The sequence below is a fragment of the Asparagus officinalis genome, chromosome 4 (assembly GCF_001876935.1).
Source record: "Asparagus officinalis chromosome 4, Aspof.V1, whole genome shotgun sequence".
NCBI classification, from domain to species: domain Eukaryota; kingdom Viridiplantae; phylum Streptophyta; class Magnoliopsida; order Asparagales; family Asparagaceae; genus Asparagus; species Asparagus officinalis.
Genome location: NC_033797.1, coordinates 59,072,728 through 59,086,147, shown reverse-complemented (window position 1 = coordinate 59,086,147; position 13,420 = coordinate 59,072,728). Strand labels below are relative to the sequence as shown.

General features: G+C 38.6%; 1 pseudogene; it reads right to left on the bottom strand.

The window, feature by feature from the left end:
* LOC109837530 overlaps positions 9,217-13,420 on the bottom strand; it is a 5,334-nt pseudogene continuing 1,130 nt past the window's right edge.

Genomic DNA, 13,420 nt, shown 5'->3' with positions numbered 1-13,420 from the left:
CTTGCAATTTTGGTACATAATTATGCCGCATCAGATGAAGAGAGTGAAAGCTCCCCCTATCAATAAGCATGGGTGAGTATAACACATAGAAAGATATAGGGATTGCTCCCCCTATCAAAATGCCTCATGAATGTATGAAATGAAGATCATGGCAAACATATGTGAGCAAACATAGATGGAAAATATCCTAAACACAACTCACATACATAAAGACAAATGAGAACATATATAAATATATCAAAGTGAAAAATAGTGTCTCATATCAACGAACATAAAAACCATTTATAAAGGTAGATTTATGAAATCAAAAGAAGAGAAACATGAGAATCATGCAAAAAGTTTTCAAATGAAAACAAATCAACCAAGAGAAATCATAAATCAAAGTTTAAATCCAAAAACGTAAGACCAAATCATCATTGATTCAAAAAATCATGAGAGACAACTATATCTAGCTCTTGAGCTAGTAATAACCCATATGAACATTTAAGCATCCGGTAAACATGATTTGAGAATAAACACCCAATAAAACTGGTGGGTTATATAAATACAAACATCTCATCAAAATCAAAATTAATAATCATGAAAACAAAAGATTTGATAAAAGAAAAATTGTTTTCATAACCAAAAGATCTTAAAATATAATTTTCAAAACCAAGAAAAGAAAAAAAAGAAAAACACTAAAATATTTGGTTTTAAAAATCTAATTTGTTTTGGTACCCAAGAATTCTTGGTGCCAAGAGATTTAGGGACATGACCCCTATCTTTTAAGCTCAAAGCCTTAGGGTTATGAACCCTATTAGGTGCATGTAGTGCACTAACACAGTCAAAGTAATAATCACTCAAATGACTCTTATGAAAGAGATCCATTTATTTTTGTGGACCATTAGCTCGTGCACGGGAATCATTTACAAATAAAGATTTTTCTTTTAAATTATATTGAAAATGAGAAATATTATTAAACAAAGGTGGTTTACTTGAGAAATTTGGAAAGTTTGAATATTTTTTCAAATCATAACAAAACTTCGCCAAATGGCCAAATCTACCACAAACATCACATTTAAAAATATGTGGTCTACTAGAAACATTTAGCAAATGAGATTTCTTTTTTAAATCAAAACAATATTTTGCCAAGTGACCAAAATGACCACAAGGATCACACTTGAACACACTAGCATGCTTATGATAAACTTTATGAGAATGAGCATGTGAATGTGTAAGTGTATAAGATGAAGAAGCTACATGAGATGCACAATGAGCATTAGCATTCTTATGTTTGTGTGCATCATAACAAAATTTAGATAAATGACCTTTTCGGCCGCAAGTAGAGCATTTGTAAATTTTGCTATATATGTGTGTATAATGAGTAGATGATGACTTAGACTTGGCACACATATCCATAAGCCTCTTATGATTATTAATGCATGTTTTCAAAGTTGAATCTAAAGACGAAATGTGTTTATTCACAAGATTCAATTCTTCATTTTTAGGCACATATGCATTTTTATTAGAAGTAGAACATAAATAGTCATTTATAAAGGAAGCAGTATCATTTTGTATGTTCTCTACTTCTAACATGGCATTATCTTTTTCATAAGATAAGCTAGTTATAGATGTATTTAATTTTTTATTTTCCAAAATTAACATGTCATTGTTTTCTTTAAGCATGGTATGTTCTTTTGCAATGATATCTAATTTTGACACTAGCTCCTCATGATCAGATTCTAAATTATCATGCTTACTTTTTAAATCAATAAAGTCATTTTACAATTTCTTATAGGCATGCAATAATCTTTCACTACCACAAACAAGTTCATCACTAGATAAATCATTAATGGAATCGAACTCGCAAACCTCACTAAGGCTATCGCCTAGTGCACGTGTGCCTGAAGATCCTTTTGAACTTGAAGCGGGATCCTCCAAAGCTTGTCGGATCGCCTCCAAGTCCCCTTGATGTGATTCTATGAATTTCCACAATGTATAAGCGCTATCAAAAGAATCAAGCTTGTTAGACAATAATGAATCAAATGCATTTAATAAAAATTCTAACATAAGTGTAGACGGTAAAAAAAACCTCTGATGAGCCTACAGGAAATTCGCCCACAAGAAGTCGCCTGCCTAAGCCGCACGTCGTCAAATGGGCTCGGTTCCAGATTCGCCTAACTGTCAGCTCGCCAGCACGAGTTAAGATCGATCAGGATGACGAAAGCTCGCCTGTCACTCAACTCGCCTGCCCGAGTTCAGAGTCGAATCCGCCTGCAATCTCAAGACCGTCAGTATAGCTGGGTATCCACTACCCCACGTGCCGAGATGGACCTTCCCATCCCTCTCGACCCGAAGGGAGAGAGCACAGTACCCCAAGACCGTCAAACGGCCGCTCGCAGTACGCACAGCGCGAAGGACTGGACATGTGTCGAGTCAACCTGAGCATTCATAAATGCGACTCACCTCGGCTGTCTGAGTCAAGAGCTGGATCCGCCGGCACTCGGCAAGTTGGCTAGACCCACTCGAGTACTGTGCACCTACTTCGCCGCCTCTCCTGACCGGAAAGGAGAAAGCACCGTGCTCAAAGCACGCCGGGCGGTCACGCATAGTACGAGTGATCGGACAGACACCTCATCAACCTGCGAACTCATAAATACGGTTCATTAATGCTGGTCAAGTCCACTCGGATAGCAGACGGCCGTTGCCTCATATACAAGGATGGGCCTTCCCATTTTAGGTGACAGGACATAAAGCACAATCCCTCGAATGACCATTCATGGTACCGAGGAGCAGCTAGACGTCTCTGAAGAAGATGTGGTCACATTCCATAATTCAAGGATGAGTCAAGATGTCCCTCTTTCATTTAAAAGCCCCTTCCAGCACACTGAGGAGAGGTCGCAAACTTAGAGAAAAGAGTTGAGACCAAGCTGTTAGCAAATCCTTGCCTTACAGCACTATCGCCTAGTTCCGAGCTCCGATCACCGGCGAACTAAGCAGAATCGAACTCTATTGCCCTGAGCTTCTACTGCGTACTGAAGCTCTCTAGCAACCTCGATCGAACGGTCCAAGGGAAGCAGACTCGACACGAGCATCGAGCGAAGCGTCCTATAGCCACCTAAAGTCCCCACACAAAACAAAGAGGGCATTCCCTCTGCTTCTGTTGTAATCATTTGATTATTAGTTTGTAATAAGCTTTCTTATAAATACAAACGAAACTCCCTTTTCCGGGAAATCAAATTTCTACCCTACAATAAGTTTGTTCATAATAAACATCTTTTTATCATGTTTGCTCCACTTGAATTTCTCCAACGTGGGCACAATATAAGCATAATCAATGACTTCCCATAAATCGATATTTTTAGATTGAATAAATAATTTGAATCTAAAATACCATTGAGCATAGGGGGAAACATTGAATTTAGGAGCAATACTAGAATCATAGCCTAAACAAGATGCATCATTCATATCCATAATTTATAAAAATATGCAAGCAAAATACAAATGCAATCAAAACAATATTAGCGCAAAAGGATAACTTGGATCTTTAACTCAAGGTGATTAGACCTTAAATCAAAGAGCACCAAGCTCTGAAACCAATTGTTAGACCCTAGAGGGGGTTGATTAGGGTCTTATGCTAATCTAATCCGATTTTATGCCAATTAAAATTTATTAATAAGTTATCCTAGCAAGTATGAAATACAACATGATATGTGAGCTAGGATAAGTAATATGAACAATGAGATATATCCTATATGATAAAAATATATGCAAGAATATATAAACTAACACAAGGGTAAAATAAACATAAACAAGATAATGGATGAAAAAAATGAGCAATAAACAATCGGCGATATAAGATAAATGCAAAAGCAAATGCGCCAATGACAAACTCAAACACACTCAAATGATCACGGAGTTCGGACCTTCCGTCCTACATCTCCGCTCCCCACTCCCGGGGAGAAATCCACTATCACGACTGGGTTTTCTACGCTCACCCGAATAACGTTTACAACCGCACTATGTCAGTTTTCAACGCTCACCGATCAACGTACACAATCACTCACAATGTCGGTTTCAACGTTCACCGATCAACGTCCACTCCTCACACTCGGTTTTGTAGCTAACCAAAAACTTTACAATCTCATAATTGTACTAAATAATAAATTTGTTCTCTACAATAGATGAGAACTTAATATAGCTCACTCTCAATTGTTACAACTCCCCACAACCCAAATTATACTATGAATGTAAATACAATAAGCTAAATGGTTGTGTGTGTAAGCAATGAGAAAATCAAAATGACTAAACTCAATTAAAATCTAGCATATAGAAATTATGAACAAAACAATAAATAGCTAGAAATAGAGTTTAGGAATTCTTCTCTGAAAAACAAGATGGAGAGGAGAATTAAAATGAAGCTCAAACAATGTAGATGATCTTCTCCACTTGTAAAACAATCTTCATAAACCAAACAGACTTTAAACCCAACTAAACCCTTTTCAAAACTCTTTTAAACTTCTTTAAAACTATTCATTTTGTTACTGAGATAGAAGGGGGTTTGAGGGTTTATATAGGAAGAGAAACAACAGCAAAAACCCCAAACCAAGATTCTGTACAAAAATAGCCGTTGGAGTATACGGTGGTCGACCGTGAAAATCTCGGGGGGGGGGGGGAGCCACTTTCGAAGCTGAGAATTTTCTAGAGACTTTGTCGGTCGACCGTGGCGGTCGACCGTGGGAAAATTCGAGTTGACAGTCGACCGTGGCGATCGACCGCGAAAGTTTTTGTTGGCTCACAGGCTAAAAAAAAGGCGCGGTCGACCGTAGCGGTCAACCGTGAACTGATATATGAAATTGACAGTTCGAAAGTGAAATGCTGATTTTAAAACACTGTTTAAAAATATCAAATAAATTTCAAAAAATATAAAACTTTGGAAAATGATTGTAGACATGATAATACACATGCTATAAAAACTGGTTTTCTAAAAGGACTTCCCAAATGAGAAATATCATCATTTACATGAAAATATAAACATATGAATTTTGACATTTTGGCTAAACCATGTTTTAAAACTTTACAAAATGATTTTATAGACTTGAAGAAAGATATAAACTATTGTTATGAAGTCCATAACCAATGAATGTAGTATTTTATCAAAATTATCAAAATACACATATAATGCACTAAAACATGATTTCATTGAACTAAATAAAATTGATATTGATGAAATCATATATATGCATATAAGTATGAAATAAAAATATGTTTTCTAATTATATTAAATTGTTTCATATTAAAACTTGAAAACTATCAAACCAAAACATATATGTATATATATAACTATATATATACAAAACCAAAACGTGTGTGTATATGATTGAGCTTAGAGTATCTAACACACATAATATGAAACCTAAACTAGATTACCCAAGCTTGATCTTGATCTTTAATAGCTTGACTTGGTACACTATGCGGATAAAACTGAACTTGGATCTTGAACCTGAATTGCATAAGCTTCACTCCACAATTCCGCCAACCTCCATTTGATATCGTCGTTGAAGCTCTATTCTATCCATCCTCCAACATATTATTTACCTAGAATAAATATAAAACACAAACACTAGACAAACAATATTAGATGTAAATTGATTGTAAATCATCATCAAAATAAGAAGGCCAACACTTTATTTAAATAAGACACCTGTGTCAAACAAATTCTGCTTTTATTCTTGTCTCTGCCGATCTCCATTCCCAAAATACGTTTAGCCTCACCCAAGTCCTTCATCTCAAACTCATTTGAAAGCTGAACTTTCAACTCATCTATAACCGACCTGGAAGTAGAGGCAACCAACATGTCATCGATATAAAGTAACAAATAGATGTATGCACCTCCTTTTAACTCGTGAAAATATACGCAAGGATCAAACTGGCTCCGAGTGTACGAATGACCAAGTATAAAACCATCAAATCGCCTATACCACTATCGAGGAGACTGCTTCAAACCGTATAACGATTTCTTTAATCTGCAAACCAACTTATCTTTCCTTACAGCTCGGAATTCCAATGGCTGAATCATATATATTTATTCATCAAGATCACCATGAAGAAATACCGTCCTCACATCCAACTGATCTAACTCCAAACCATACTGTGCCACCAAAGCTAGCAAAATCCAAATCGAAGAATGCTTCACCACCGGAGAGAAAACCTCATTCCAAAGCTAGCAAAATCCAAATCGAAGAATGCTTCACCACCGGAGAGAAAACCTCATTATAGTCAATACCTTCCTCCTGTGCCACCACCGGAGAGAAAACCTCATTATAGTCAATACCTTCCTCCTGTGCATAGCCCTTCGTAACCAACCTAACTTTGAACCTTAATGGAGTGCCTTCAATGCCCTCCTTCTTCGTGTATACCCACTTGCAACCAATTGCCTTTCGTCCCTTTGGAAGCTCAACAAGCTCCCATGTATCGTTCTTATGAAGAGATTCCATCTCCTCATGCATAGCCACCTGCCACGAACCAGCCTCCGAACTTTGCTCGGCCTCTCTGAATGTAGTAGACACTAACTTATTGATACTCTCCACCGGAAGTGCATACGCAACTGTGTCGGCATACCGTGCTGGCATTTGTATGTTTCTCCTCTGTCTTCGAACCGTAATCGAATCCTAAACCTGAGCCGTCGGTCCCTGATCCTGCATATTAGTACCTGTATCCTCTGTGTCATCGTCGTGCTCGCCTGACGTCATCTCAATCGGTACTCTAATGGATACTGTACCATCTGGACAATGTGGAGCTGCATCGATCTCCACCACCTGTGATATCACTTTCGTCGGGTGGCTCTCCACCTGATGAGAGCTGAGAAGCTTCAAAATAGAAGCCTTATCGAATGTGACGTCCCTACTCAGCACAATCTTCTTATCAACTTGATCCCAAAGCTTGTATCCCTTGACACCACGCTTGAATCCTACAAATATGGCATTCCTAGCTTGAGGTTCTAATTTATCTGTTCTCACATAATAAAATGCAGGGCACCCGAATACTTTGAGCTGGTCATAATCGTGTGCTAGCTCTCCGGAGTGGAATCTCAAATGGGATCTCATTACATGGAAGTTTGTCTAATCCCCTTCGTTGCAACGTTTATGACATTTTCGGACTACAAGAAGAATGCTATGAGATTATCGGCTTTGAGTCCTGCAGGAGTAATCCATGTTCTGACTCATGACTCGATTGGGCGTGGTGAGGATGGGCCAACGCATCAGACCGCTGAACGGTTGGTTGGGCTTCGGGCCATGCGGCACCTGTTGGCCCTGCGGCCAGCAGACGGGAATGAAACAGCTGGTGCTTACAAGGTATCTAGTTATTGATAACTACTTTAGATTTAACTTCTTTGGGAAATGAAAATCTGCAACTGTTGTCATAAAGTTCGCCTGAAGAGAATGCAATTATTCACAATATTTCCATACTTTATTTTGTTAGTCATAAAGTTCTATCCGCAACAAAACCCTGAAATTGTGATGATGGTTAATATTTATATTATGGAATGCCCCTGTAAGTTTTTCATAGGCTGAAATGAAAAACAGGCCAATCTATAGCAGTGTTACTTTTGTTAAAACATTTCATGGGCCGAGAAAAACCCAGTTGTTTTATATGTTGGTACTTTTTCCTAAGATAGGTTTTAAATGGTATATCTCATGCATATCTCGTGACTTTTGAATCCAGATTGCTTTGCTGCAATCTTAGAGCAATATCAAACATCTGAGGTATGACGACGGTGGAGGTATAATTTTGTACACTAACAGTATCATGTTCTCCCAAGTATGATAATACAGATCTTGACTAGATATGTACACATCAAAGAAATTCATGCTAACATAAATGTAACAAAAAGACAGAACATGATATCGATTAATTATTTATCAGTCAGCTTTAGTACCATAACATTCTATATAGCTTATTTGATTTGAACTACCGTTTGGACAGATCCATTTTGTACTAGTGAGGTTGCAGGATCAAACCGACACATCCCTTGCGTTATGGCACTACCAAGACAAAAGGTAGCAGCAAATCTCGAAGGCACATCACTCTCCGTATTAGAGAAAGGAGGATATATAATCAGCGATAATTCAGACAACAGCTCTCCAGATATCATACTAATCGGCGGAGCTGAGCCTCTGTGAGGGAAGCGCAAACACACTGAGAAAAGAAGGGATTCGTGTCAGAGTCGTGTCGCTAGTTTGTTGGAGGTTGCTTGATCGCCAATAGAAGGAGTTCAAGGAGTTGGTATTACCTCCGAAAGTCTGGGCAAAGGGTGAGCGTGGAGACTGGATCGCCAATCGGGTGGAAGAAGTATGTAGGAGAGAAGGGGATTGTGCATGGAGTGGATGAGCTTGGGGCTAGTGGGACTTATTTGCATACTATTGAGAAGTACGGTTTTACTGAAGAGAAGGTTACGAGATTGGCAAGGTCTTTACTTGAATGGTTACTTGGATGTTATGCCGAAGTGCTACTGAAGAGAATGCACTCGAAACTCAGGAGAATGTTGCTGGAATTGCAAGGTCATGAGATGAATGTACCTTTTTCATCTTGTTATGATAAATAAATAGATAACTTCGTAATAAAAAAAAAATAGATATCCATTCTTTCTAGGAGTCTAACAAGTCTACAATGATTATGTGGAAAGAAGTATATAATTTGTTTGAACCCCACATGCTCGGCACACTCTCTCATTCTTGAATCATACAAACGATGCTATGTGTACTACTCCCCATTGTACTTATTTGGTACTTCCACTCACAAAAGAGTGGGGTCATGATGACTCACCATATGAAAATTATAATGGTGAGTCATCATGACCCTACTTTTTTGTGAGTGGGAGTACCAAAGAAGTATATAATTTGTTTGAACCCCACATGCTCGGCACACTCTCTCCTTCTTGACTCATACAAGCGATGCTATATGTACTATTCCCCTTGTACTTATTTGGCACTTCCACTCACAAAAGAGTGAGGTCATGATGATTCACCATATGAAAATTGTAATGATGAGTCATCAGGACCCAACTTTTCTTTGAGCGGGAGTATCAAATGAGTGCAATGAGAGTAGTACATTTATCACTACCAGTAACATTGATTTACTACGAGTGTTATGAGATGACAAGCAAGTCGATCTCAAAGCTTAAATGCAAGTGCAACACAAAAATCCAACTATCATTCTTCTCTTGATGGACAACTGTTCAGCAAAGAAATTGTTCATAAAATGCCAAACTCACACGGAGAAAAGCCGCATCTGACACTGAAAAGTTGATTTCATTTCTTACAAGCAGACTGAAGGAAGGGGGGAAAAACTAGAAAAAGTCATAAAATAAATAACAAACATATGAGCTACTTCCAGGTTGCATCCTGCTACTAATAAGCGACACACACATAAAAAACAACAATTCCCCTCTAATAAAAACAACAAACCACCCTTCAAACTGCCTCCTCCTTAAACCGGAACAGTCCTGTTATGCCCATTCCCCTGCTCCTCCATCTCCTCCCCCTCATTCTCCCTCGACATCTCCTCCAGCGACTTCCCCTTCGACTCCGGCACCAAAAACGTAAACAAGAACCCCAAAAGATTGCACCCTGCAAGCACAAACAGGGAGTTCCTCACCCCGATCCCCGCTGGATACCCGTGGTCCGCCTTCGCCTTGTCCTGATTCTGCGCCGCGTACAGGAACCCGAAACTTCCCTGCCGCCGCCGATATCCCGTGGCATGTCGACCTCAGCCTCGCTGGGAAAATCTCTGCCGGAACGATGAAAGTGGTACTATTCGGTCCAAAGTTGGCGAAGAAGAAGGTTAATCCGTACATTACGATGAATCCAATGTGGTGGCCCTTTGTCGTCCAGTGATGGTACGGAATTGCGAGGACAAGCATGAAGACAGTCATCATGGAGAATCCGATGATCTGGATCGTGAACCGACCGATGTGGTCGATGAGGGCCACGGTGACCCAGTAGCCTGGAACAGTACCGCAGAGAGCGATCAGGGTTTGGGCTCGAGCAATGCTGAACACTTCCTCGATTGCGTTCATGGTCTTGGCTTTTGGAATCCATCCGACTGCGGTGAATATGTCCTTCTGGAAGAGGTTCTGGCTGTAGAAGGCAATGTCGAGGAGGAACCAACAGGTCGCGGTTCCGACAAGATGTAGGCCGTGGCGACGAGCGAACTCTTTGGAGAACAACCCAAAGCTGTTCGTCTCTGCACCCACAATCCTCTCGACCTTCTCCTGCTCCACCTACAGTGCCGTGTACCGTGCGATCTCGGCATCGTTCATCCCAGTAGTAATCATCGCCGGCAGGCAAAGCACGAAACATAAGAATGAATGCGCCAGAGGAAGTCCTGCCTCCGGAATTGTGGACGGCCGCCGCATCCTGCTCATACGTTTGGGGACGGAAAGTGGTTCTTGAAAGCGCCGGCTGATACGATAAGCGGCTCACTGCACCACCAGCCAGGATCCCAACCCTGCATCGCGAGACGCGCGATGAAAGCCACCGTACCGCCAGCAAGGATGCCGAACCCTTGCATGGCAAAAACCGCGGCGATAAAGGCGCCTCGAGTCTTCTTGTTGGCATACTCCGACATAATAGTGGCAGAGAGAGGGTAATCACCGCCTATGCCAAACCCGAGCCAGAACCGAAAGAAGCATAGCGTTGCCATGGTCCCCTTGGAGCTGTGACCGAAGGAGAGGCCGGAGGCAATAGAGCAGATGACCATGATCATGAGGGTCATTCCGTACACCTTCTTGCGACCCATCTTGTCCCCGAGCCAGCCGAAGAAGAGCTGGCCAGAGAGGGTACCGCAGAAGGCAACACCGTTGACAGCGGAGGCAACGTTGGGTGGGAGGGAGCCAGGGGTGGGGGAGCCAGGGACAGTGTAGTAGATGCGGCCAAGGAGTTTGGTGACGAGGGAGATGCAGAAGAGGTCGTAGGCGTCGGTGAAGAAACCCATTCCGGCGATGACGATGGCCGTGAAGTGGTAGAGCTGGGTCTTGGCGACGTCGAGGGTGTTGAGGACTTGGAGCTGGTCTTTGGCCATTGCTGATAGGCCTCTTCTCTTCTCAGCCCCTGCAATGGATTTACTGTAAAAATTTCAATTTTGTCACCTGGCAACCCTAAATCATTGGAAAAAGAGGTTGAATGTTCCTTTAGAGATATGCAAATGATACGTGCATGACATGAACTTATCCTTGACGCGGAAATTTTTTATAGACGAAAGTCCAACACTACTTTGTTCTTTTATGGGAGATCCGAATGAAGTACCATGTCGCAATTTTACACTGTTTGATTTGTAAAATTTCAATTAATCTCAGAAAATAAAATTATGGAATATGTTTAGAAAAGCCTCATTGCGCCTAATTAATGAGAAGGAGAGGGGTGACTCGTTCCACAGAAATTATCGGTGGTATGCTAAAGTAAAACAAATATGTAAATTAAAAAAGATTAATTCATATACTCTTGCAACTATAAAGCATGTAGACGTACATAAATTGGTAACAGAATCTCCCTTCTCATGAAAATGAAAGGAAGGCCTCATACATAACAATAAAATTAACTTGGAAATACTAAAAGAGAAATAGAGCATATATAGCATCAAGAGCTTTCTAAACATCAATGCTATTTTTTCCCCCTCATTTTAGAAAGAAATTTACACATGTGAAATTCATTATGCTTACAACTAGTAAATACGGATATTCCATCTAAAGTCTTGACATGTGAGATCCCGCGTGATCCTTCTTACCTTTATCACACGTATCATGTGAGCAACGTAGTGCTCATGAAGTATATCAAATTCAGGCGTGAAAATTGATCTTTGCGAAAGGGATTGCCCATGCTCCCATTTCTTTATTATTTTAATAAAGGCTGTGAGTAGGTAACTAGAATAAAGAAGCAAACAAAGAAAAAGATTGTTTACATATATATATATATATATATATAAGCTTGCATAAATATATTATAATATTTCTATATAATAATAATATATACTAATATATATCTATATTATTATAGTATATAATTATATATTATTTATGAGAAATTTGAGGTTATGCTTTTGGTACCAAACCACAAAAAAGATGTTGCGTAGAGGTGACATTAATCCTTGCATCTTACTCATTCAAATGGATCATATCCCTTAAAACTCAAATCAGATGGTGAAAATGAATCCCTAATAAAAATAATATTGCTAGTTTAGGAGCCTGTATCAAAATCATTATGGTGCCTGGTTAGCTACCTTAAGTTCAATGTAATCACATAATATCCACACAATCTCCTCTATTCTCATCTGCGTTTCCTCATCCTCTCTCCCTCGCTATTATATTATAGGTAGTTATATATATGATACACCATTGGCTTTTTTTTTATTCCACAAACAAACTTTCCTTACTAGTATACTAAAATAAACCACTTATTTTACATATATACATACCATGGTTCTTGTATTTTTCATGAATAAATTCGTTTTTAGCGTCTTAATTTCATATGATATTGAACAAATATACTACTATATATTCAATATCAATTCACTATTGTTTCAGTGATTTCTATTGTATTTTGTAAAAAATATCTAGTACTTCATTGTTTAATAGATTCTAATATTAAATTATATATTACATCTTATCTTCAGAAAAACATCGATGTGAATATCTATTCACTAGTAAGTATCCCTAAGCTTGCATAAATATATTATAATATTTCTATATAATAATAATATATACTAATATATATCTATATTATTATAGTATATAATTATATATTATTTATGAGAAATTTGAGGTTATGCTTTTGGTACCAAACCACAAAAAAGATGTTGCGTAGAGGTGACATTAATCCTTGCATCTTACTCATTCAAATGGATCATATCCCTTAAAACTCAAATCAGATGGTGAAAATGAATCCCTAATAAAAATAATATTGCTAGTTTAGGAGCCTGTATCAAAATCATTATGGTGCCTGGTTAGCTACCTTAAGTTCAATGTAATCACATAATATCCACACAATCTCCTCTATTCTCATCTGCGTTTCCTCATCCTCTCTCCCTCGCTATTATATTATAGGTAGTTATATATATGATACACCATTGGCTTTTTTTTTATTCCACAAACAAACTTTCCTTACTAGTATACTAAAATAAACCACTTATTTTACATATATACATACCATGGTTCTTGTATTTTTCATGAATAAATTCGTTTTTAGCGTCTTAATTTCATATGATATTGAACAAATATACTACTATATATTCAATATCAATTCACTATTGTTTCAGTGATTTCTATTGTATTTTGTAAAAAATATCTAGTACTTCATTGTTTAATAGATTCTAATATTAAATTATATATTACATCTTATCTTCAGAAAAACATCGATGTGAATATCTATTCACTAGTAAGTATCCC